Source organism: Notothenia rossii (genome assembly GCF_949606895.1).
Source record: "Notothenia rossii genome assembly, chromosome: 1".
Lineage (NCBI taxonomy): Eukaryota > Metazoa > Chordata > Actinopteri > Perciformes > Nototheniidae > Notothenia > Notothenia rossii.
The window spans coordinates 81,844,057-81,850,056 of record NC_136912.1 but is presented as its reverse complement, the minus strand read 5'-3'; the positions used below and the strand labels follow the sequence as shown (position 1 = coordinate 81,850,056).

At 42.4% G+C, this 6,000-nt stretch overlaps 2 long non-coding RNA genes across 2 annotated transcripts in view; one reads left to right on the top strand and one right to left on the bottom strand.

Annotated features, from left to right (window-relative positions):
• Positions 1-1,409: 1,409 nt before the first annotated feature.
• On the bottom strand, positions 1,410-3,017 carry LOC307045685. Its single transcript, XR_013809971.1, has 3 exons — positions 2,423-3,017; positions 1,629-1,689; positions 1,410-1,540 (listed from the first exon to the last, which is right to left on the bottom strand). It is a non-coding gene; the product is annotated as an uncharacterized lncRNA (long non-coding RNA).
• A 147-nt stretch (positions 3,018-3,164) lies between these two features.
• LOC307045691 overlaps positions 3,165-6,000 on the top strand; it is a 202,919-nt gene continuing 200,083 nt past the window's right edge. Inside the window, exon 1 of the long non-coding RNA XR_013809972.1 lies at positions 3,165-3,679. This is a non-coding gene — a long non-coding RNA (uncharacterized lncRNA). The remainder of the gene's footprint in view (positions 3,680-6,000) is intronic.

Below are 6,000 nucleotides of genomic sequence, written 5' to 3'. Positions count from 1 at the left end.
TGCGATTGAGCGTACACTTGAACATCTTTGAGCACAGAGAAATATATTTTCTCTCATAAAACTCCTGCTCCGTGCGCAAGTAGACCGCTGCACGCGCTCTCTCTCCCTCGCTCGCTCGCCCTCTCCACCCTGTGCGCGCTCAGCTTTGCCTGCCTGCTCGCTCAAGTTGTCACAGCGTTACAAATGTGCCACAAAACCAACCAATCGGAGAACTCGAGAAGGTCAATTCTGATTGGCTGGTCCAGCACCATGTAGAGAGAAGAGTTGCGACAGCGGAAGTCCAAAATGCTTGATCGTCACGTGGTTCAGAGAGACTCAGAAAGTTCCCGGAAGTTTGTGGCGGGCCATTTGAATTCACGATTTGAATGCATTAATAACAGGATAGAAATGCAATGTTTGGTAGTTATCGGTCAATAAAGGTTTTGATTTGCAATATGTATACAACATATCGATATGTGTATGTAGTTACATCAATGTGTTTTTTTTTTTTTTTTTAAAGTAAAATGTGCTAATATTTGAGGATTAAGACAAAATAAGAAGTACTTTATTGATACCAATTGGAGAAATGTTTACGCTGCAGCAGCAAAAGACAAGGCATTGTACATTAGACAGTTAAAAGACTTAAAACAATTAAACAATCGAAAATGTAAACATCTTAAATAGAAATAACATAGCATTACAAAAAGTAGAAAATATACATGGATAGTGTGAACAGCTATCTTACCTGTTAACATACATGTTAGGCTAACGTTGCCTTGGTTACAGAGCCTGTTGCTGTTGTTTATTGCTTTGAATTCTTTAAAACAAATATTATCTTCTTAAACTTGTATGAGTCAAGAACACCACATCCTTATTGATATATTTAGAGGGAGGGAAGGAAGGAAGGTTTAAAAATTCTGATTAGAATCATTTCTACCATTTCTTTAATTCATGGTGGTTTCAGTAATCCCGTAATTGAGGACATAAGTAATCTAAGTGAGTAATGTAATCTTTATGACTTTCAGAAAGGACAGGAGACCGACAGGTGCCTATCAATGATTGTCAACTGACAGCGCAATGAGTCAAAGCACTAGCAGCAATAGCATGATGATGTTAAATGTGTTGTTTTAGGAACATCCATGTAAATAAATGGAATTCAATAAACATTGAATAGCATGCGTGCAGTTTGTCTGTGCCTTTTCCTGTGTTGTCCTTGCATATAGTCTCCCCCATGGTTTGCTGTGCTGCTGGGGGATGCGCCAATCGCTCAGAGAAAGGAGTAAACATGTACGGCTTCCCCTCTGACACAGAGAGGAGGAAAGAATGGCTGGCCCAAGTCAGCAGGAGCCTTTTAACTATCACAAAAGACAACAACAGCAACAAAATATGTGAGGTAATCATATTTTTCACAAAACGAAGACCACACCATTGGGAAGCTTAATGTCTTTTTAATCAAAATAAGGAACAGGGAGAGGCTTGCAAAACTCTCGGAGTTGAGACTCAGGGTGAGGGTCTCATTGCATCTCTTCAGGCTCCATTGAATCCCCCTGGGGTTCTTGTGCTGAGAGAGGGAGACAAAGACAGGAGAAAGGGTTAGATACATCTAGCAACCTATAGGATGGGAAATGGCTGACCTATTTTAAACTTACCTTGTGTTTTCACTCTCACTTAAGTCCCTCTCCCTTTGCCATCAATCCAAAATCAGCTGAGCTGCAGCATAATACAGAGAGGTAATAATCAACAGAATCACAAGGACATAATATGACTCTGTTAAAAACACTCACCCATAAGTTACGTTTTTGTTTACTGTTTAGAAGTCTCGAATATCCACTCTAAATCCATATCAATAGCAATGTATCACAAAAATAGCTCTCTTCCTTATTAGTGTGTAACGTTAACTATATTATGCTAGCTTGAACTCCAAAATGGATATCCTCATTTCACCACCTCCACCCACTACTAGCACACGCCCCAATGTTATATTTAACTAATATCTAACTCCCTCCACCCCGGATAAAAGTACGTTAAGAAGCCCTTTCTCTCTAATTCCACAACGTTGGACGGAATAACATTAAGAGAACGGATTAATAGGCTGTTCATGGTTAAAGTGTGTTGTTAGCTTTATCCGGTCCTAGCCTAATCTGTTTAGTTGTCCGGTTAAAGATTAACGCAAACTCTATGCCCATTGTAGAACAGGAAACAGAAGTTGGTCCAGCTTCTGGTCAACCCAAAATTGTGATAGAGAGAGAAACATGTTTGTCATTCTGCCACCTCTAATGCTTACAGCAAGTAATCAATACCTCAGAAGGGTTCATGACGTACCTGTAGGCTACGGTTTGTTAGCTTTTTGCTTAAACAACCCCTATAGCTATGTTGCCGGCTAGCAAACTCAGGCATTGCAAACAATAACGTGATATCAGAAAACTAAAAATGTATAACTCACCTGACACTGTGGCGTGCTATTCTCTTCATTCGAGTCTGTCATGTTCTGTAATGTCAACGACGGATGTGTAATAAGAACGTCAACAGCCTGATGGCAACCGAAAATCCCTCTCTCATCCCAGATAGAAGATATGATTGGAGACGACCAGCCAATCAGAATTGACCTTCTCGAGTTCTCCGATTGGTTGGATTTTTTGCACATTTGTAACGCTGTGACCAGCGCCTTCTAGATAGAAGCTATCTATATGGCGCTGGATGTGACAACTTGAGCAAGCACAGGAAAAACTGAGCGCACACAAGGTGGAGAGGTCGAGCGAGCGGGGGAGAGAGAGCGTGTGCAGGCGCACGGAGCAGGATTTTTATGAGAAAATATATTTCTCTGTGCTCAAAAATGTTCAATTGCACGCTCAATCGCATTTTCTATGCTCAATATGTTTCATTGCGTGCTCAGGATAGAGGCACAAAAATAACGCCATATAGCCATACCAAGAAATGGCTTAGCCGTACCTTAGCCCGACCATGAAAAATGATGCTAAAGTAAGCATGTTGAGAACACGGATTGCGAAAATCTACCGGTCGTGTCCACAACACACAAACTGATCCTGAAGTGCACGTTACTGACGCAATATGGTTGAGACCATTCAGGCTTATGCTAGAGGGGTGTAAGGAATAGTCTAAGTAGTGGGGGAGTTTTATACACTAAAGGTGTTGAAATTCTCTCGCATTATAATATCAGCACGGCCGCGGTCAGATCAAAATGCCTCCGAATGTAATTTGAATAGACCTACATCCAAGAGCAACGAAACGTTGGGTCTGCTGCGTCATGCATTACTGATACGTCACGTTCACAGTGAAAAGTCCCCAAACTCGCGCCGAGTAAATTTCAGACAGACAGCAGAACTTCTAGGATTAATTGTATATTTCGGATGGACAGATTTGTTCTTAAACGCCCTCGCATTGAGGTACAGTCGAACAGGCGCTTTAATGCAACCCTACAAGGATGCCTTTACGGATTTACACAGAATCATATGCATTTCCCTGACTCTGCTTGTGACCTCTGCTGGCTGCGAACGCAGCTTCTCCTGTCTCCGTCGCATCAATAATTATCTAAGAAACAGCAGTGATCACGGAACAGCAACCTGGGCCTGCTGGCTATCAATAAGCAGAGGAGTAAGGCAATGGATGTCCAGCGTGTCATTGACATTTTCGCTTCCAACCACAACAACCGGCGGATCGCGCAACTTTGAGAACGTCAATAGTGAGTTTTGAATATTTTGTAATAATGGGTCATTTGAAAAAGTGTTTTGTATGACAATAGAGACACAGGCCACCTGTTGTGTGCTGTATCTGTCTCTCTCCGTTTACCTGTGTGTGTCTGTGTCTCTCTCTCTTCCTCTCTCTCTGTCTGTCTCTCCCTCATTCTCCCTCTCTCTCTCCCTCTCCGTGTCAATTCTATATGCGAACTTTTCTTGTTTCTGCCGCTGCGTAGCATGTTGTAACAACATGGAATTAGCAGAATAGGCTATTGTATTGTTTAACTCACACCTGTTGCTCTCGATCTAATTTAGCTGATAAAAGGAGGCTAATAAAAGCCTCACGCGTGGCGTTTCACTGTAAAGGGGTGCGATATAGCGTGTATGTAATTACATTACAAATACAGACTCGAGCCCCACCACTGTATGGGTTAGCCCTACCATAGACTACCCAACAAAAATACTCTGGCGCCACCACTGGCTGTCTATTATGCTTCAAGATGATTTGCTCATTGTGGCTTGTAACCTCCAATCCTATACATGCAGGTGTACAACGCGGACATTATAAATGGACACTTATCACTGTCACTCTGATGATTATGTTGAATCGAACAACGTTTGCTGCCGCAGCTGAATCGGAGCAGTTCCAGTGTGAGAACAAGTTTTTAGAGAGTACTTGTCCATGGACAAGTGAGTTTGGCAATTTACTTGTCCGAATACATTTTCACTTGTCCAGAATGGACACAAATTGGGGCCACTGGAATCTTCTTCTTCGCCATCGTATTTCACATTTTCCCACGGTTTTAGATTTTACTGCATCACACATAGGGCTGGGTATCGTTTAGATTTTAACGATTCCGGTTCTGCTTTTCGATTCCAGTTATTTTCGGTTCTCGATTCCGGTTCTTTGAGAGGGTAAAAATAAGTCCCATGACAAACTGGGAGAAAAATATATTTATGAAAACATTAAGTCAAATCTGTATTCCTATTTACAAATCAGTTCATACTGTTAAATTTATTACGGTTATTGAATACAATTATATAAACATAATCTCTGCATTGTTTTGTTAGTTCTAAGTGGTGCAGTTTAAGAATGTACAATTGGCCCAGTCTCCTCTGATGTTACACTGCAACCTGCCTGTGAGACAGAGTCCAACCACACAATCTGTGTGTCCAACACATGTCCTGCAACACACATGCTGCAACCTGCCTGTGAGACAGAGTCCAACCACACATGTCCAACACATAAGCCTAATAATAATAATAATAATACATTATATTTATAGCCTATAGGCCTAGCGCTTTTCTAAAACTCAAAGACGCTTACACATGTCCTGCAATACACATGCTGCAGCTGCCCAGCTGTTCACTGTTTGTAAAAGTAAATAGATAGTATTTTAATTTCAATAATTTCTATACCCTGCCTTATAAACAATACTGACATCCCTGTGCTCCTCCGAGTATGGGGGTCCGGGGATATGATTACAGCGCGAGGACACAGGGAGGCTGCTTCACTTCATAAAGGAAATGGCGGTCAATATTAACAACAAAGGAGCTAAAAGTCCTAATAACCTCCATTACGTGTTAGAGAAAGAACATAAGAAAGTTTGACAAAGATGAGGCTGTTAAACGGGCAGTGAATCCGCTGTGTGTAGAAAGAGAGAGAGAGAGAGAGAGAGAGAGAGAGAGAGAGAGAGAGAGAGAGAGAGAGAGAGAGAGAGAGAGAGAGAGACGCTGAGCTGCACCATGCAGCGATCAGCTGATCCGGAGCAGAGAGAGGGAGCTGCGGTCCGCGGGGCTCGGCTTCGCCTCCTGTCCTCACAACTCTTATCAATCCCGGGAACGGACAATTGTTATTTGTTCCTACTCGGAACCGAGTTTTGCTTCCCAACCCTGCCACTGTGCTACACTTCCCGCCCCGCCCCTGCACAGAAAGCGGCGAGATGCATTTCATTAGGAATCGACAAACAGAACCGAAACTAACATTTCTAAACGAACAATGGCGGACACGTCCAATTTGCGAATGAGTTCTGCCTTTTGTAAACTGAATCTATCAATAATATAACAATAAATCCGGGCGAAAAACGTCACTTGTCCGCCGGACAAGTCAATTGAAAGATCTACTTGTCCGATATTGTAAATAACACGTCCCGGACGGTGGGACGTGTACTTTTTCGCACACTGTCTAGTTTTGGACTGATATTACTCGAGTATGGAGGGAAAAAATCCTCATGAGCCACCCAGCCAGCTGCCCGACGATCAGCTGGTTGTCAGACTTCAGCACTTCAGATGAGACGACTGAAATCAAGTTTCCTGTGTTTGCTGT